The sequence below is a fragment of the Corvus moneduloides genome, chromosome 5, assembly GCF_009650955.1.
Source record: "Corvus moneduloides isolate bCorMon1 chromosome 5, bCorMon1.pri, whole genome shotgun sequence".
NCBI classification, from domain to species: Eukaryota; Metazoa; Chordata; class Aves; order Passeriformes; family Corvidae; genus Corvus; species Corvus moneduloides.
Genome location: NC_045480.1, coordinates 71,046,718 through 71,068,042, shown reverse-complemented (window position 1 = coordinate 71,068,042; position 21,325 = coordinate 71,046,718). Strand labels below are relative to the sequence as shown.

The 21,325-nt window shown below is 39.8% G+C and overlaps 1 long non-coding RNA gene across 3 annotated transcripts in view; it reads right to left on the bottom strand.

Moving 5' to 3' along the window:
• Positions 1-1,689: 1,689 nt before the first annotated feature.
• Positions 1,690-21,325, bottom strand: part of LOC116444633 — a 76,518-nt gene continuing 56,882 nt past the window's right edge. For 2 of the 3 annotated variants that reach the window (XR_004240415.1, XR_004240414.1), the window contains 3 exons: positions 11,798-11,873; positions 2,543-2,719; positions 1,690-1,792 (listed from right to left, as the gene is read on the bottom strand). This is a non-coding gene — a long non-coding RNA (uncharacterized LOC116444633). Of the gene's footprint in view, positions 1,793-2,542; positions 2,720-4,034; positions 4,235-11,797; positions 11,874-21,325 lie in introns of those variants that run through there. The other variant, XR_004240416.1, reaches the window with a different exon arrangement.

Sequence of the window (21,325 nt, the reverse complement as noted above, 5' to 3'; positions counted from 1 at the left end):
TCATACGGACACCAGGAGGCGCTTTTGCCCTTGAGGCTGAGGCGGCTCTGACCCGGCCTGGGGGTTCCAATTCCTTCCAGCCCGAGGCGGCTCTGACCCGGCCTGGGGGTTCCAATTCCTTCCAGCCCGAGGCGGCTCTGACCCGGCCTGGGGGTTCCAATTCCTTCCGGCCCGAGGCGGCTCTGACCCGGCCTGGGGGTTCCAATTCCTTCCAGCCCGAGGCGGCTCTGACCCGGCCTGGGGGTTCCAATTCCTTCCGGCCCGAGGCGGCTCTGACCCGGCCTGGGGGTTCCAATTCCTTCCAGCCCGAGGCGGCTCTGACCCGGCCTGGGGGTTCCAATTCCTTCCGGCCCGAGGCGGCTCTGACCCGGCCTGGGGGTTCCAATTCCTTCCGGCCCGAGGCGTCTCTGACCCGGCCTGGGGGTTTCAATTCTTTCCAGCCCGAGGCGTCTCTGACCCGGCCTGGGGGTTCCAATTCCTTCCAGCCCGAGGCGTCTCTGACCCGGCCTGGGGGTTCCAATTCCTTCCAGCCCGAGGCGGCTCTGACCCGGCCTGAGGGTTCCAATTCCTTCCAGGCTGAGGCGGCTCTGACCCGGCCTGGGGGTTCCAATTCCTTCCAGGCTGAGGCGGCTCTGACCCGGCCTGGGGGTTCCAATTCCTTCCAGCCCGAGGCGGCTCTGACCCGGCCTGGGGGTTCCAATTCCTTCCAGCCCGAGGCGTCTCTGACCCGGCCTGGGGGTTTCAATTCTTTCCAGCCACACCAGCTCCCACCACCTCAGAATCCAAGCTTTCAGCAAACAAGACTGAAATATGCTGGGGTTTTTGAAACTTCCTCCATCGAGACTATCAAGTTTTAAGTGGAAAACACGGGATTATGAGCAGGGTCACAGATCCACCTCTCCACCTACTGCCCTCAGCCCTCAGTGACGCCATCTGGCCCCAGAGCCACTCAGGCCTTCGAACAGCAGAACCAGCTCTTTTTATGTCCCTGAAACAAGTTTTTTAAAGTTCTTTTTGTCCAAAAATAGGCATTTTATGTTCCTGATCATCCTGGAGTGTGGGCCTCCCCATATACCAGCATTGCTCACTGTGTTTGGACTGACATTTTCAGTGTTCTTTTTCTTTTTTTTCTTAAAACAAAAATCCTAATTGAAAGCCCCACAGAGAAGCTGTAAAGTTAAATTTAGGACAAAGGTAGCTGCTTCTGCAGGTCGGTTTTCAAATCCATGGCTTGAAATGTGACTGACAGACTGACACATCCTGACAGGAAAAGAGCTCCTTTGGAAGGACTTCTAAAAATCAGTGATTTTATAATTGATCTGAGCTTCAGGAAATGGGAAGACAAAGATGCTTTGCTGGTTTTCCACACATTTACAGGCCATGTTTCTGAAAATTAGTTTGTCATGAAAATTTCTCCTAAGGGCAGCATTTAGGGATAAGTTTAAGTCCCACAGAGATTTCAGCAATACTGAAGGCTGAGTACAGATTTAAATGCTGCTAAAAGGGTTGGTTTTTCTGACAGGCTTTCAAAATCCACTGTTCGGGGAATATGCATTTCAAAAGGGGTTCACACCCCTAGGCTGTCCCAATGTCGCCAGCGATAATAAAGTGCTGCTATGCAGGCATTTCCAAACCACAAATTTCCTGAATTTTTTCTTAGCTGAAGTTTTGCTCATGTCTTTTTGTCTGAAATCTTCTTTCCAATACTCATTTTAACTGAAGTTAGTAGATTAGCATATTTTATCAACTACTGGAGCTCCACCTTTGACTGCAATTAGGTTTGGATCAGGTCCTGAAAAAAAAAGGACAGGCTATTTCAATAACTTAATTTTTTTGTGTCTTAAAAGTAATACGTAACAGTGATTTAAATGTATATTCAACCACCTTTTTATATTATTATTCTAAACAGAAAACCTGTTTTTCTTTGTTTTCAAGAGAAATCACTAAGTCTGAAGAATTTGCTTAAAGAAATCAAAATTGCCCTTAAAAACAATGTCCTTGTATCTGGGGATTATTTTATTGTCTTTTTTTTTCCCTTCGGCATTTCTTTCAACACTGACTGAAAACCCACCTCTACTTTCAAAACTTTTATTTTCAAAAGTTCCCCCATTTAATCAACACGTATGTTTTCTCCAAAGCCTTTCAGAAAACTCTGTAACAACTGGAACTTGAATTCAAAATGAAATACAAAAGCTATGCAGGAAAGGGGAGAACAGGTGGGGAAGAAAATAAGCCCTGACAAAATGCAAGTTCTTTCAGCTGCTGCTTTAACACAACAAACAAGGCGTTACTTTTCCCAGTGCCCAAAGGAATGTTTCAGGACTGCTGCAGCCTCAAGCACACCCTGCTGCTGCTGGAGAACTGTTTTTAAATCCTGGTGCATTGTTGGAGGGTCGTAGCAGTACCACAGCCATGCTGAATGTGTTCAACAAACGTGACTGTTCCAGATGCAGCAAGGTGCATAGTGCACTCTATTTTTGATAGTTTAACAGAGGGGAAAAGCCACAAGGAACGGCAGCAACAAAAGGTGACATCACTGTACCCGTGTTACCAGGAGTATGCTTGAGCCCGTGGATCACTGAGAATGGTGATCACCTTGGCCTTGGGGGCAAGAGGATGTGCTCATTTGGGAGCTTTCCCAGAGCAGAAATAACTGGCCCTTTTCTCCAAGATGAAATGCCTTGCTGCATCGACTGGAATGGCAAAAAATTCCAGGGACCTGGACAAGTGTGAAAGAGAAATATGGATTAAAAAGCAGAGCTATTCTAATCCCCAAACTATTAACTATAAATATTTTATTTATTATATGTAGGCTATATCTCCAGGATGTATTTATATGCCTGTAAATGATGAACGTAACTGAAATTAGGTGTAAGGATATAAAGCCACCAGGGCTGTGTTTATAGATAAAGCTTCAGTCAAATATAAGTTACTGGTGGTGTGACTATTTTATAGCACAGTAAGGTGAAAAGTAGATATCCAGGTTTCCACTCCAGTGCTAGGCTTCCTCCCAGAAGAGCCCAAAGTAATCAATTTATTTATCAGAGAAAAAAATACCTGAAATTTTACTATTTCCTTCATATTGATTCCTGCTCACTGATGAGCCTTACAGGGCCCTGATTTACACCACATTCAGTTAATATTATCAATTCATTTATGGCCTACACCCAGAGCAGCTCATGACTTCCCATATGGACAGTGACAGAAGCAGTGATAAAGTGAGATATTTATGAAGCTCTGGTACTAATTATTGGAGACTTGGCTGGCTCAAAGATGCCTTTTATCTGCAGGGTAGTGCAAAAAGACAAGTCTAATCAGTGAAGCTTCAAAACTCAAGGTAGGGGTTCCAATCACAATCTAAGTCTGCTTTTCCCAGACCAAAAAAAAAGGGGGAAAAAAAGAAATATAGGTACATGAAGGCCTGCTGTTCCTAAGTAAGAAGCATCTTTGGATGCTGCAATGGTTTGCTTTGTTTACTTAGGAATTCCTCCTTCCTGCTTGACTTCTGACAAGAAACTGCTGTTGAGGCGCTTCCTTTGATTGGAATTCTCAAGCTAATCCCAGCTCCATTTTGTCTTATGTTTGTCATGAAATAAACACTACTGATATCTGAAACAGAGCCACAGACAGCTGTGCTAATTATACTAAACCAGCACCTTTATTTAATCACCCTTTTTATCATTATTAGCTAAACAGTAAATTGAGTATTTACACAACATATTAAAAAAATGCAGATTACACATATCTCAAAAAAATCTGTACCTGTCTGGAAACTATTTCAACCTATGAAGTGTGCAGCTGATAAAAAAATGCAGTTAAGGTAGCCTGATGGTCTGAATGGACCATCTATGTCAAAATTCTGCTCCTAATTAACACGGATAAAATCTTAAGTTTCTAATTTGTATCTTTATCTCATTTACAGGAGTGGAATATTTTAATCTTGGAAGTACTGAACTGGGTGTTGAATATCATACATTATCTAAGAGAGGCTTTATCACAACATAAGTTTTAGAGTAAATTTGGCTTATTCTTACCAAAACATGCACACTACTGAAGAAATTCCTCGTCCAGTAATCCAAAAAAGGCTGATAACTTTGTATTTCCATGTCTTTGGTACACCTTGTGTAAAAAGGGGGTAAGAATGCTTCCCAGGGACATTTCTGTTGTCACCTAATCAGACACACGAGGCACGTTTCCAGAAGGGTTTCCTTGATGTGATAATAATAAGGGAAATCAGGGGTTATAATGCATTGCATCTCACTATTGTTCATTTTATTGCGTCCCATTTAATGGCTTTATTTCTCTTCACACTGTTATCTTAGTGCTTCACTAAGATACAGTATGAACTCTGGATTTAATGAATAATTTAATTAATATTCCCTTTGCCTTTTCACCGGATTGTTAAGAGAAATATAAATACAAGATCTAGGAGTTGATCTTGAGATACCAGAACGAGGCCACTTCCTGAGCAAAGCATTCCTCATTGCCTTTTGTTTTATTCTTTTGCTCGTTTAATTAGTTGCACTCCCTTTTGTGCATTTCAACCTCCCGTAAAATTACTGTACACTTAGGATGTTTTCTCCAGAATAAATTAACATTGCCAAAATCCAAGCGGGGATAAATTAAGTACGCCCTCGAACTGCTAATATCAGCTATTTCCTGATTTTTGAGGCACTGACTGTTGATACGGGTTTAATTGAATCCATTTGGATAATATGTATGTTCTTGTACATAGACACACTTTTCTCAAGTATCTTAATATGTGTTATACCAACTATGACTATGTCTGCAGGGAATATATATTACTAAAGTTGTTATTTAATAATTAATCAGATATTAATCACAGTTTTTTGTGTTTCCAGCCAGCTCAGGCATTAATGTTTTTTCAATATTTACCAAGAAATTACATTTTTATGTAGAAATTATTTTTTTTTCCAGTAGAAGAAGGTGTTGAAAATGTATACAGACACAAGGCCTTTATTTCACACCATTCTACTCAGTAATTCTCTCTTCTTCTTTATTTTTGCATTGCATAAAATCTGTTGGTTTGGATGAGCACTTTCAAGAACATATATATGTATGTGTGTATATATATATATATATATATATGGCTTAGAACATACAACTTTCATCCTCAAAATCTATCTATGTTTTCATTTCAGAGTACAATTCACATTTGCTATTTTAAATGGCAGCTTCTATTTTTAGGCATCCAATTTGCTTTAAATCACTTTAACCCCCCTACCTTAGAAGTGGGGTTTTTTCCCCTGTTCTTCCTCTCTTCACCATAAGTTTTAGAATTTCTTTGCTTTCACCAGACCCAGCTTGTCTAGACAGCTACAGTAAATGCTGACTTGGTTATCCTGGTGCTGTGCCTCACTGAAAATAGGCATACTTAGTGAACTGGAATGGGAGGAGATCAATCAAACACCTCTCTGTGCTGGTAGCTAAGTACCCCATATCCTGTGCTTGTGTGCTGCACAAAAAGCAGCACTGTAAAAGCTGGAAATAACCTTCCAATTGTCTCAAACAGACATTAATCACTTGTTTAATATTATCATTTGTACTTGATATAAGACCAGCCAAGACCCAGCGCACAGCCAAGAAACAGAGAAAGATGGATGCACATTATAAATATTAGCTAACACATTTTTAGGCTATAAACTCACTTTGTATCCCTCTCTTCCTGAAGGATTTATTCTCCAACTTAATAACTGTATGCATCCTGTCCCATAATGGTTCTCCTTTCAGACAGCTACTTTCTCACCTCATGATATCTCTTCCCAAGCTTCTTCCTGTAGGACACCAAGCTGAATCTCATCCAGAACAATGCTATGTGCCCATAATGGCAACAGTATTTCACACTATTTTTGAAAGTCCACTGAAACAGCTAATTAATCTCTTTTTTTTTTTCCTGAAAATTTCAGGGGCATACAAAATTATGTGGTGAAATAGGGATCACAGTGAAAACCACGGTGAAAACAGGTATTGTGTCTGGAGCTGACCTTTTTGGTAAATAAATTACAAGGAAACAATCATGCTTCCAAGGCTGGTGGCATTACACTGCTGTTCCCATATGCCCCTGCATAGTCAGCTTTTTGCACAGTAGGAACGAGAAGGAACAAGAATACCTAAGATTTTTTTTATCCTTTTCAACCTGAGTTTTCATTTTGCTTTGCCCCTTTCTGTTTACTTCTTTGTTTCTTCATTTGCAATTCTCACATTTTAGCATGTATCTGAATTCTCCAAAGGCCTTCCATAGGACACGAAGGAAGTCAAGCCTAAATTCTCCTTCTCTAAATAACAGAAAGCTCTTGATGATTTCTGTTCCCAAACCTTAGCACCATTGGAGAACAATTTTATTCGTAAACAATAGAACCTTTTCTTCCTAAATACATGGGATCGACCAAAACTGTTACTTTGTTTACATTTTACCTTCATTGCTTCTCAGTACAACATAAAATAAATTTTCCTGAATCTTGTAATCAGAGAATTTAATACATCTGCATTAAAAATTTATAAAGGAGTACATTCATTCACGAGTTTCACATGGTCTTCTTCTGTCTCCCTTGATCTTCTGATACACGAGAAGTATACGAGTATGAACTCCAGAAACTGAGAAACAGCTGTCCCTTTACACGTAACAAATGCTATCTAATGCTTCTCAGGTTCCTAAATGAGAAACTTGGTTTGGAGTTTCTCAGTAAGATGAAATACACATCTCTGTCATGTCCAGACTTCAAGCAGGCAGGAGATTTTCTCATTTGGACTTATCACATTTGGAAGCGTATGCTCTGCTGAAAATGGATGAGGTTTAAGATCCCAAGCCAGTTCTAGTCTGAAGGTCACTGCCCACATTTATCACCTCTTAAAGGCCTTCCCAGAATCCATAAAAGAAAGGCTTTTCTAGATGCTTCCTGAGAGGAACCCAGTAAATTAAAACTTGGTACAAGTCAGCAGCTTCCCAGATGGCTTATCATCATATTTAAATCATTGCAGCAAGCCTCTCTTTTCCCTCGGAAGGCAAAACAGTGGAATGGAACAGGATGAAGAATCTAAGTATATGTTGAAATTTTTTGGGTGTGTGTGTTGAGATTTTACTAAGAAACAAACATTTAACTTGACTCATAATTGGGGAACTTGCTGAAGTGTGCTATTAATCATCTTCTCCTGCTAAGACTGCTTTCCTGAAGCACGGCCTGAGGACAAACCACAAACCCCTTAGACAAAACACTGGGAGTGCAAAAGAACTGCTCCAAATGAATCATTCAAATAAATATCCAGCTTGAGAGCTAAATTTGAAAGCTCACTTATATCCTGTAAATATATGCATTTTCAGATGTAACAGAGGTGTCTTTTCAAACAAGAGGTGTGTGCATAAAGCAGTAACTGCAGAGCACAGCGCACTAATACACTCTATGAAGTCAAAGCTAACAAGTTATAAAGAGACTGAAACTTCTTATTCTCTATCCCACAAGCCCGAAGGAATAAGATGCATTCAGTTTACTTTATTAAGAAAGGATATTAAACCAATCACTCCAGGAACTAGCACGTCTGTGAATCAAAAATAAGCATTGCTTCTGCATGTTGCAACACTCTAGATGTCCTTTAAATTAACTTCTAAATCACAGAAGTACCCTATCTTGAATCTGGTCTCCAGAGCACAGCTGTATGAAACACTCGAGGTAGCTTTTAAGTAAAACTTGCACATAAGGAAGAACAAATGGTATCCAACTGTATTTTGACACAAGCCACTTTCTGTGCATCAGGTTTGCTCTGAAGAATCACAGTGGAGCACAAAAGGATGCATCACAAACTCCCAGCACACTGACTGACTGGAAACTACATTTTGAAAGACTGGCCACTATATCCACTAAACTTTTCTTACTCCTACCTGGACTTCCTTAATTTCCTGAGGTTTTCTTTTAGAAGAATGATAGTCTTCAGAGAGAACAGACTACAAAGGTATGTGAAAGGAGCAGGGCTACAATAAATCCCGAGGAGAAATTTCCTGTGGAAGAGCACTAAGCAGTAGGACATGAAAGATGGGCAGCTTCTCAGATGCTGCACAAACCTGGAATTTTTTAGACCAGACAAAACACCCACAAAAATGGATTAGATGAGAAGTAATAAAGGCAGAGATAATACAGATGCAAAAACATGGCTATTAAGCCTCTTTTGCTCTGAATCACTGGCAAAGAAGAACTTGTTTGTGGTATTCTGGTTTTGACTTCTCTTGAGACACTTCCCATTCGTTAATTCAGAAATCTCACAGCTGTCACCAGGAGGGACAAGTGTGCCTCTCCATGTGACACAGAGACACCGTGCCACCCAGACAAGCTGTGCTGAGGGTCTCAGCACCTGCTTTGCCTTCCGTGGAAGCTGGGCCTCTGCTGGAGCTCACCGAGCTGTGCTTCTGTGGGTATCCTGTTACAGCCATCCTGGGCAGGAGGGTTAAACAGAGCTTCAGCAGGGCTCCCCCAACATGTAAGTCACCAAAAGGAACAATCTTCCCGAGGGGATGTATGGCTGGGACACAGCACCCCTCGTGCTCCAGGCACTTGAGCAAGGCGGTGCAATTATGCTCTGTCCCACTCTCAAAGCTCATCTAAGCCTCGTGCTACTGCAGCAAAGCAGACTTGAGCCTATTGATTACATACCTATTTATGTTATGAAGGTACTTCACTATACAAAGTCTTTTTAAAAAAGAAATCTTACTTCTCTGTGGAAAAAAAAATCTGTTTAATATGTTTTAATCTAAGTAAAATGGCCAGTTTGAGAAAAAGGAAGTGATATGTCTAATAAAATCATAAAATGCAATTTTAAGCTACAGGGAGCTGAGTAAAACGTGGCATAGGAGCCTTCATTTTTTATTACAGTTCATTAATCTTGTTAATGACTTATTGAATATCATTGTAAAAATTGATCCCAGTGGCTACATTGTTGTCTGCTTTAGCAACCTCTTCCAACAGCCGCGTTGAACTGAAGGAGCATTTCTTTAATCCATTCCGTGCAGCTTTGCAGGGAACGCTGCAGCAGATGTGCTTTATGGCTGGGCATGATTTAAAAGCTTTCACATTGTTCTGAACTGTGCAGGAACATCTATTTTTCCCTTTTTACATGGATAAGAGGAGTGTATGTACACTCAGAGTAAGTTACCTATGAATGCAAACCATCAGCCTTGCTTTCTCTGGTTTGCTGTCCTGAGTTAGGCTGAAATTCTATTTTTAATGGAGAATATTTCAATAAATCTTACATGTAACAAGACAATTTCCATCCCAAGCTAAAGAACTATAAGCACACACCCTTATTTGAAGAAGGGATTCCAGCAAGACAGACCCAATAAATCTGATTTTAAATGAAGCAGAAAAAGCTGACCAAGGACTACTGCCTGGTAATGCTTTTGTTGCCCAACTTGTCATACATGCATTTGTTTCTTTTCAATACATTTACTGAATAGCAAAAGTGAACACACCCCTTCATTTATAATTCCTTGTTTAAATGAAACTTTGACATATTTAGGGATAACCTGGATACAGCTAAACACAAATGAAAGGTCATAGTACATATTAAAATTAATTACTTCAAGCCTTCTTTCTAAGTGAAGAAGCAGCAGTTGACAGTATCATTAAATACTACCAATACTATCTTTTATCAACTCACAGTTTTAGGACAAACAAAAAGGAGAACAATTTTTCCCTAAAAAGGGACAGAATTTTTAATAAAGACAAAACCAAACTACTTCAGATAATATATCACTACAGGAAATACACTATTAACTATCATAATGGATTTAATTCCAGTAATGACTAGATTAGTAGCACTGTTGCTTTATATTAAAAAAAAGAGATGTATTTATTAAAACTGGAATCTATATTCTATGAAATGTGATTCTTTTATTAGGCAAGGCATTAGTCTTTTTAGCTTTGTCATACCAACTATGAAGTAGCCTTTTATGCAAAGTCTTTGGATTTTTCTAAATCCTCCAAGCTGATTCCCATTCCCTCAGTGGGTCAAAGTCTTCTCTGAATTAGTGGACTTTACCCTGACATGTTGCAGAAAATGAAGCAAGAAATCACCTCCATCTAATTTCTCTCCCACTTTTCTCAATCATACTCTCAATCATCGTGTTCCATGGGCACCCAAGATTTAAATTACAATAGATGGCAATTAATAATTGAAACATCCAGTCACATTTAATAAGAAATTAACTTCTGTTTTATCTCAGAGTTTTCTGCCTCGCTGCTGCAGTTCTGTAGGACATGTTCCCAATGCTCTTTTTGCTTATGGAGTCAAGAATCCTGACAAAATGTTGAAGTCAGTGATACGGCTGCTAGAGCAGTTCCCTGGAAAGTATGCCATGCCAACTGATTTGCAGATGATCCAACCAGCAGAAATAAATACACTAATTCATTTTAGATATATAGGAATGAGTCAAATGTTTGCCAGAGTAGCCTAAGCAGATACGATGGAAACAAGCAAAAGCTGCACACCTGTTGCAATTGTTTGCCAGGGAGGATTCACATTTCACTAAAATACCACATTTTATGTTCTTGAGATTAATCCTTTTACTCTTTGGCTGGAACCCCGATGCTGCTCCCATTTAGTGGACAGCACATTTAATCATACTTTTATATGGCTCATAAAGCAGATGAAGTCTCTCCTATGTATGTCACCAAGTCCTGTGTTGCCACAGCTCCCTGTACCAGAGATGGAAGGTGCTTTGGAGGAAGAGCATTTTCCAAGCGGCCAAAAGGTTCAGTCTGCGGCGCGTGGCAAACCTTGCTCTCCTCCGGCTTCCTGGCAGGAATGATCCCAGCACTGTAAGAGGGGAGCTCGTTTGGTTTACATTGTTGCACTGTGCAAACCCTCTGCACAAGTTACTGGTTTAATCTCTGGTGTTTCAGGTGGCAGGATCAGTCTCCTCAGAGAAAATGGGAATGGTTGCAGCGCTGCAACCTTCATTTCTTGCTTGCACAAGCCAGGCTGTCCCTAGGGTTTAGCAGCACTGTCACTCAGGGGACCATGCACTTTGTTTTCCAGATCCTTCTCTGCTGAACATGGAAAGCACACTACTTATTTACAAAATGAAGAAGCTCTGAGAAGTTTAGAAATGTTCTTACATGTATTTTCTTTCCTTTACAATTAGCTTTGCTTCTAGCTGGATATCTTTTTCCTGAAAGTAGATGACCTCTTACCTCTTCGTGCCCTTCCACTTTAAATTCTGTATTATCTTCCAAATTTGTACATGGTTCCACCTGTGTTTCTGCCATGTCCAGCAGATCTCATCACCTCATCGAACAGTCCTCAAGGAATTGCAAGCTCCCCTTTCGCACCACGTTGAACTAATGCCACTAAGCATTCCTCATTTTCAAAAGACCAAAAGCTCCTAAAAATATTTTGCTACTATTGAAAAGCAAGTTTCTGGCATTTCACATTTCTTACAGATTAAGGAAAACCACTGTAGCTCCACTGAGCTAATGGGATCTGCTCACATCTAACTCGATGACACAGTGGGCACTCGTTTTTGTATTAATCTCCCACTGTACTATTTTTTGTGCAATTCCCCCAGGGACAGTGGAGATGAAGAGGATGCTGACAGTCCTAACTAAATTCTAGCCAGAAAGTGCAGGAAATGGACTGCTTTTACACTGGGGCTACAGATCACCTTCCACTTAGTGCAGGAAGCTGTGACACGTCGGACTTCTCTGTGCTAACCTTCACCTCAGAGGAGCAATTCAGCTCTGCCTTACTGTCAAAGTGTGTAAAAAATGCTCATCTGTCCCAAGGGACTCACCTGGATCTCTGCAGAAACCACTGCCAAAGCAGGTGAGATATGGAACTGTCACAGCTCTGCTGGTGCCCCTGAGTCACTGCAGAGACAGAAATATTTTCACAGCTTTAACAACACGACGAGGGAAAAAAGGGGACGGGGGGAAGACACAAATGGAAGATCTAAAAGCCCACCTAGAAAAGACACCAATAGCTTTCATATAATGGTAGTTGCAGCAAATTAGTTTATAACCAAAGGGAAAAGCAGCATAAACCCTTCACACATGTACAACAAGACATTCAAACCCTTGAATCATCAAAAGGTAAGGAACACTTGCTCAGAGCTCTGGTCCTGAGCCAAGAGCATGTTTGTTTGTATCAGTAACAAAACAGAAGTTATTAATTGGGGCTGCTCATGATGGTAACTGAGTTCACTTCTGTCCATATGTCAGGAGCAGAATTTGATTTTCCATGTCTGCCAGAGCCTTTTCTACTTCACTTATCCTACATCGGGCTGTGGGCGCAGAGTTATCAAAACAGAAAAGGGAACAGAGATGGAGAATAAATTGATTAGGGCAGACCTACAAGAGATTGTCACAGGAAGAACCAACTGGGAGAGGACAGGGATATTTCAAGAGGTGAACTCCACAGAAGAATGCAAATTTAAATGAATGTTTACTTTCCACAGTGTTTCGTGTCTTCAGGCAATTACCAGCAACACTCAGCAACCTTCCAAAAGAAGCAGACATTTAAGGAAGGAAAATACCAGCTAGAGCTCCTGTGGGTTACAGAGAGTAGCAGGCAATCTCAACCTCTGTGTGACAAGGGCCTAACTCATTATTTGCTGGGCTGGCAAGGAAATTCCAGCCTTCTTTCCCTGCATGTTTTAGTCCAACAGGCCAGGGACGAGAGAGATTTTTATTCCCTCTCTTCAGAAATGGCAGGCATGGCTGCCTGTCCTCAGCTGGATTAACTGCAGTTCTTGTGTACTTCTCAGACAGAGGGAATGGACACCAGCCTGGCTTTGGCCAGTGCTCTGCCCCCACCCCCTCTGCTGAAGAAAGCTCATTCCTGGACCTGTTCTAGCAAGAATCTCCAGTCTGGTTCCTTCATCAGGAACTTCAGAGCAACACACTAAGCTAAACTGCTACCAGTCTCCCACTTCATGTTCCCATCTTCACTAAAGATTAATCTAGAATTAATTCAATACTTTTCACAGCCATGCAAAAGAAGCATATTTTTCTTAATAAACGTGATTTAATAAAGAAATTAAAAAATAAGTCTTTGAATTACAACTTAGATAGGATTTTCAATTAAAAAATAGCTATAAAAATAAAGACAAGGTTTGCCCCACTGCATTACAGTCTCTCAAACCATTCTGATCCATAAATGTTTTAATCAAGATTGATCTACCAGACCTTTTTTCCACTGGATGATTCCATCATTGATTTGATACATGAAGCAATTTACATTAATAACCACAATATTACACCAATTATTTCTTTTATAATGAAAGCAGAAAAAATATCAAAACCTTGCCAGAAAACTGATATTGAAGGGTTTCTAAAGCCTCACATTTAAATAGCTTTAAAATAATTTAACTGTACATATTTGGTAATGCAAATCTAATGGTTTCAGAGGACTTCTCAGATTGTGTAAGGTAAGCCAGTATTTAGGAAGTCTAATCATAAAACATCCTTTCCCCCCCTGCATGATTAGGAATTGTGAGGATACTTCTCTTAGCTGGTAGGGAAAGAAATAAAAGAAGAAAAGAACATAAGCCACCACTTTCTTCTGCTTAATTTTGATGTCATAGCACTGTACAGCTTCCTGGACCACGTTCGGGGCTCCATTAAAATCTAATTCCTGTGAGCAAGTAAACCAAGGAAAAGTACACTGCAAAAACAGGGATCCAGCAGTGAAAACTTGCAGGTAAAGGGAACAGCTAAAGCACAAGATGAAAAAAAAAAGTAAAAGAGAATGAACTAATTAACATTCTACGGATTAATTTAGCCACAGAACATCTGCTTTCACATGTCCCTCTGATGAGATCCAACACGAGTGCTTGTGTTGGTTGGCTTTGAAGTTGTATTTTATTATCTAAGAGGTTCTGTGCACAGATTTTGATAGGGGTTATGGATATCTTAGTGCCAGAGGGACCCCTGGGCCCCTTCTAACTTCTCTTAGCTCCTTTATTTCCACCTGACTTGTATCCATACGGCATTCTCTATTCCTTGCTGAAAAGTTCTCCACTGGGCACAGTTACAGTTCATATTCTATTTTAAAACATTTAATGTTCCATCCCTCATCTGCTTTCTCCACAAAACAGGACATTGTAATTCTTTTTTCCTGTACATTCTGCTACGCAGCCAGCTAGTTACCTAAAAAGGAGACCAAGCTCTTACCCATTTCTTTAATTCCTCTACATTTGCTATTCCCCTAATTTAATAGCTTGTTTTCTAAGAGCATCTTCCAAATCGTGTCCATACAGGCCCAAATAAGATCCCAGGGTTCTAACAATACAGAAACCACCTGCAGCACTGTAAGAAATACTTTTTAATCTGGAAAGTTTCTGAGTCCCCTTCTTGCCCTCCTGATTATAAATACAAAATAGAAACTATTTCAAAACCCAGGAGAATGTTCCTGGTGGATCTCTCTGTGGACAGTTTTCTGTTGAAGAATGCCCACGCAGAAATTTTTTAACACAGAAGATCTGAGAAATTCACACTGACCATGGTAATTAAAAAATTCAGACTCAGTGATCAGCAAAGATAATTCATGCACACACAGAGCTGTCCTTGTAAATTAAGAATCAGGCAAATTGGTGGCTCTCAGCAGTGGTGGCACTGATGGTTTTTAACTGCACCCATTATACATGGAACAGATTTCTCAGGCTTTCAGCACTGGCCTACCTGGACCCCTTTATGAATACAAAGTTATTTTCATTAACGAACTAAACTAATCCCACCACAGTTAATAAGTAGCTTGTTTTCCTACCTGCAGGTAACACAAACCTGCAGGTCATTAACTCCTTTCCCACTAGATAGTGTCATTAACACATGCAATAATGATGTTTTCCATTACTCTGTGTTACTTCACTGAGCATCAGAACTAGAAGATAAAGCATTGAATTGACAGCAAAGTCATTTCAGCTCACCGACCCCCAGCTAAACATTTATCAGTCTCTAACTTGGTCATCACATCAAAATAATTTCCCAGGAAAAAACCCTCTCAACTTGTTGACTGCTGAACAAATTGAACCAGGAAATAGCTTCTTGTATTTTTAAAGGAATAATTGATTCGGTGGCTCTGTGGTTGCTGGTCAATACAACAGTAATTGGAATCATCACGACTAATGCACAGATCATTTTACAGGCCGTTCTTATTTGCATGAACATCTCCTCAGCTCACCTCTGGTGTGCTAGGCCAGGATGTTTCCCCCACTCTTGGGGGAACTGGTTGTTAAGCTACACATGCAGTTCTTATTAGGCAGAGCAAACAATCCTATGTATGCTTTAGCTTATTAAAAGCATAATTTAGCTTGCTATTAAGGTACTATTTTGAGTGTGTCTGTCTGATTACATGGGCCCTCATAGTGAAAACAAAAATCTCTTTTTTCATCTTGTGTGTATTATCAGTCTTGACTGCCATTTTTATATCAAAAAAGAAGGATTTTCAAAATATTTTCCACCTTCTTCTTATTCCCCTTTTGGAAGTGCCAGCTTGGACCTCTGGCATCTCACTGCTCACTTTTGGAAAACCTGGAAAAACTGGCCAGTGTACTCTGTCCTTGTCAGAAAGAGACATTATCCCACCTCCTGCATAAATCATGTGTTCCTCCTGCATCTTCTGAAACTCTCATATTTTTTAGCAGACAAATACTCTGTTCCTCAAGACTTTAATGCATTCCCTTGCCCTCAACTTGTACCTGCAAAGCAATTGTGATTCCAGTTGGGTCACTGTTAAATATGCTATTAATTACTTCAGGAAGACATTATACCATACTCAGAACAGACTGTAAACATTTTATGTCATTAGGTAATGCACTGAGGCTGTTTTTAATGCCAGAACAGCTCTATTTATATACTGTGTTGCATAATTAGCTACTAATGAGGCTCTAACTTCCACTGCTGTAAGGCCTAGATATCTGTTCCTCTTTCAATGAATTCATTTTTGCTGTCTCATTAACACACTAAAAAACCTGCAAATTGTATTTTAATTAAAAGCTAAACTACCTCTGTCTGGAGACACTAATGAACAGACACACTCCAAGGGAAACACAAGAACCTTGTCAGTCAAGAGGACAAATACCTTGCCAGAAGAGTAGCACAAAAAGATAACACAGCTCACTCTCTTATTTTCAAGGGCAGGCTCTTCTCTACTTTCTCCCTTTTTTTTTTCCTTAATTTTCTCCTTTTGTATCTTCAGCAAGGCTGCCTGCCCTCAGACTGACAAACTGCAAGCTAGACCCTAAGAAACAGCAAGACTGTCTTAGAATCATGAGGTGTGTGTGTATTTTGAGTCTTCCTGATGCTTGCTACTCCTGTCAAGTCTTCTGTGTCACATTTTCTCTATAGCTGCAAGGGCTAAAAACACACCAGCATAAACTCATCTAACTACGTGACTTCACAACCATTGCAATAAAACCATGAGCACTGACCACAGTGCTTCATTTCCTGACTTCTGCAGGCACTTCAAGCAATTAATCAAGCAACATTCTCAAATCCATCAAGTCATCAGGTTTGAATATACTGGGCAAGGAACAGCATCCCACTAATCTTATCAACACACACATACAAAGGCAATTGATTGTACAGCGTTCCAGTGGCAGAAACAGAGACTCAGGTTATTTTAAAAGACCTCAAGGCAACATAAAAATAAAATGGAAAATGACACTCAGAACTAATGTTCCAAACTGTATTAAAGCACTGTGAAAACATCCATCTGCAAGCAAATAACCCAGGAGCAGGAGAGAATAACTAACAATTAACATCGGAGGTAAGGAAGCAGCACTTTTGAAACAATACAGGCAGTTCTAGAAACATTCAGGAAAAAGTTCCCATAAGCTCCTGCAATTAGTGACAGAAAAGGGACTGTATTATTCTCACTGGAAATTGCTGACAGAAGCTGTATCAGAGAAAGAGCAGAGGAAAGACCATCATGGAAAGATTTCTGGATTAACTTCTGCTTCCCTTGCAAACACGGGACTCGGAACTTGCTGTTCTGCCTCACTTCTTAGGATAACTGGAAGCTACCCTAGTAAATGACACCAGACCCCTGTACACAGCCAGGAGTTCTGCTTCTTGGTCTTAAATTCGGGTATTTCATTCCCATCTCCTTCATGTGAAGAGTTCCTTAATCTCTTATGAAGGGTTTTCCTAATATTAAACTAAGTGGTGGATATTAGGAATGCTTAGCAGTCTATTCTCCCTGAAGATGAAAATCCAAAGTAAGCCAACTTAATTAAGAATTAATTCCCTTTAAATCACAGCCCAAATTTCTCTCGCTGATCAATTATTTGTGGCATGAGATGATTTACAGGACACAAGGGCAGATTAATTTAGGTGACAAAAGTGATTTCAACTCTCATCAGAGATATTCCATCCTGTTTTTTAAAAAATTCACCTTTTTAAGATAAGTTTTGGCCTGCTTACAAGTCTCTGTGTTTTGACTTTGATATTTCTTCACACAGAGCCCCAATGCCATTTTCATTCTATTACAACCCCTTCTCTCTTCCTAATTGAAGGGATAATTCTGAAAACTGTGCTTTAAAAGAGTGTATCGCCTCCTTGGAATCTCTGAAAGTCTTCCGAGGCTGCAGGAGAAGTACTGGCTCCTTTTGAACACTTCACACCAGGGCTCTGAATATCAATAAAGTTCCAATGAATTAACACTGTTATTGCCCTTCAGTGGAATAACTCAACCCAAATGCTGGGGTTTTCTTCTGGTGAATGAAAGATTCTATCTATCTAAGCAGCTGAATACACAAAGATGGCTCCACAATTGCACATTTTAACTTCTGGATACTACTTTTTAAATCTCTTTATTTGAGCTTCTGGATCCTGCAGTCAGAGGCAGGAGCAGCTGTTTACTTAGTATTTTACTAATTCATTTACTAATTACTAATTAATTAGTATTCTACTAATACCTTCCTTTTTTTAAGAATTAAGTCTTTATGACAAAAAGCAAATAATAAAAACAAAACCTTTTTTCTCATGATCAACTACGAAGGCTGAGCAAATAGAATTAGAGCAGCAAGGTACTCTTTAGGCAAAAAAACTTTAAGAAGTATTTTAATGTATTCCAGATATCAGTAGAATAGGATATGAGACAGAGAGTAGTCTTCAGCCCAGACTTATGGAGAAGAAAGAGCCATTTAAGAGGATCTATGGCTTTACTCTTCGAATATTCTCTTGAATTATGTACCATATTGCACAAATCTGATCTATTACAAAAGCAACAAAACTGCTTTAGGAAGCATTTCCCTCTCTCTTGTTGATGAGGATTATCTGTTTATAAATTACAGGATGAGTAGCTGACACATTTTATCAAGTGCTTCTCGTAAATCCCAAGGAATCTGGTTCAATATACTACCGGATGATGATCTTTAAATGCTCAGGAGAGTTTTCATTTCAAACATATGTGTGTTTTAATGAGTCACAGAAACAATGATGCAAGCAGGATACACTGTGTGTGAGGAAGAGCAGTTCGAAGAGCAACAGCTGCATGAAAGCATGGTTAGAAAAACTAGAAAACATTTGAAATATGGAATAAAATTGGCAATATAAGCTAGGGCTCTGCATCCATATTTAGGTCATCAATAAGTCTATCCAATGTCGATAAAGGAATACAAATTGTTCTGAAATTAGCTGCAATGCAGCAGTTGAACCACAGTTTTCCACTCTGTGCTCCAGAGACTCTTTGATGTCCATGGATTGCTCTGCGAGTCCATGAAAGGCTTTGCTTATAAAAACAGGCATTATTTGTCAAGAGACCTGAACTTGCTACACAGAACTCTTCAAGGAAACCAACAGTAGATGGTTGGGATATCCCACCGTCTCCTGTACAGCACTGAACACTGGAATAGCGAATTGCATGGAAAGAACCATTATCAGCAACTACTTTAACAAAGAAGGATGGAGGTGGTATTTTTCACATGAGTAATTCTTAGACTTGTCCCAATGTCATCTGATTATACTTGAAAAATGTCATTAATCAATGGGACTTCTTCTGTGAGTAAGGACAACTCTCCAGAGAAGCTGAAGAATTTAATTCTGTGATAGTTAATTTTAATATACAATGGGAGCATTTCAAATGGCCTATTTACACAATTTTCATCTGCATAAAATAGAAAATGTCACCTCAATGCTAATACAACATTCCTGTAAATTATGCACATTTTTAAAGCTAATGAAGCTGTCATTATCATATTAAAATTTGGCACAGCAGTTATTTTTAAGTTATCATTGTGGCTTTTAAAATATTTTGCAATTAAATTACTTTAATTCATTTGTATTACTTCTAGGCTTGTATGAAAACTATTTTTTTGTCTTGCCTATTAGGATGAATGAGAGTACTATGCTTTATTACACGTCCAATCACATTCAAAAACGTGGCTGCCTTCACTTCCCCCACCAATATGGATTCTTTCAATCCTGGTCTCAGTGAGAGCAGAAACTAAATTCCAGCTGATTTCACTGGAAGCAGGTCTGAATAATGAATTTATGCTGCTAGTAATAAGGATCAGGAATCACATTTAACATTATGTTTTTCAATCATTTACTATGTATGGAACAAAAGATCACAAATACACTGCTTTTAATTTAATTTAACTAGGCAAAATATAGGTCAGGCCTTAACTAGTACAGAGAGACATCTCTTCATTTGCAGACTGGATCTCTCCCTTTATTTCAGTGCGTATTGTCTGCATTTATAGTGAGGAGTCCACAAACACAGTAACAGTATGTATTGCTGCTGGGCACCATAAAGAAAGCAGTAAAAAGTAATCACTTTTTGGTCATTATAATGGTCATTATAATTACACATGTTCACACAATGCCCCATTCCCTGCACATCCCTGCAATGCACTCTTGTTCCCCGTGTCCCAGTACAGACACCATCAAGAATGTGCCCATCCAAGAACCAGGTGGGCCTTTTCCATGACAGAAATATCATCTTCAGATGGCTGAAGATAACACCAGTAATACTGCACTCTGCCATATCAAGACCCCAAAGCCACATTCCTGTTCTGTTTACAACGGGGTAAATCAGCACTAACTGCACAGTTCAGTTCTACCAGCGTGTGAGTCACAACCAAATTTCTCCCACCAGGATTTTACACACAAATTCCTTTTGCTGGAGACAAATTTGGGGAAATATTGTATTCCTCTCACAGGCAAGTGATGGATTAGACAGCCCCAAAAGATGTTCTGGCTCTGTCACGAGGCTGTTGTGCTGTTTGCTTTCAGATCTAGGCAGCTTCTTAGCAAAGACCTCTGAGTGTCATTTGCTGCTACCAACACAGACAGCTGGAAAAGTCCCCTGAATAATGGGGAGCTTTCAGTCACCAGAAAGACTGAAGCAGCAATTCAAGATTAATGTGCAGCTAAGGGAGAAAAAGGCCTGCAATTAATCAGATGCTTCAGTAATTCCTTAAACACTTTTTCTTTGATTCTGCTTTCCTCAAGAATATGTAAATGAGACTTAAAAAGACACTTAATAATTTTTTCTTTGTAACGAAGATAAAAATTCTGCTGCTAAAATGAGAGACAGTCTTGTAAGGAAATTAAAATGCAGCTGGAAGGTGTGGTGTTATTTGCTATCTGCTGTGTCACCATCTATTTATTAGCATGGCAGCTGCCACTAATCAAACAGAAGAAGAAAGCTGAATAAAAAACATTTGTTGATTTCATCACGCATCTAATATTTTGATAAGAACTCAGCTAAATCACTGTCCAGTAACTCTGCCTATAAAACAAGACTTATAGAGAGGCTTATGGGAATAACACTAGCTTAGAAAACTGGTAGAAGCGCTTTGCAGGCTTCATTAAACTTAAACAAGATACAAGGTCGTTTACTGCAAATACAACACATTATTTCCCAAGAAGAGGCTGGAGAACTGGAAATCCAGTTCTCCATGACAGTATAAAAACATAAATAGAAATATTACCTTGCAAAATGAGGAGCTGGAACACGCTAAGCTGACAGATGTAAATTCAAACATTCACTGAGATGGCACACTGAAAATGGGGTTTGTTCTCCAACACTAGCAAAGGTCATAACTGAGAGAATCCCTGAGACAAAATCCATAAAGTGACAACTGCCAACTGCTTAACTGCCTTTGAGGATTTCAAACGGGACCTGCCACAACATCTTAGAACCCCCTCGGTTTCCTGTTATGCCCCCAGAAGAGCAGCAAAGCCCCAAACTCTAGCACAGTGTAAACAAGGGACACTTTACCTGAAACAGCTGCTCTTGTGGCCCCCAGCTGAGTCAGGTTTTGGTGAGAAAGGCCATTTTAGTCAGCAACGAGTCAACAAAAAATCGGCCATGC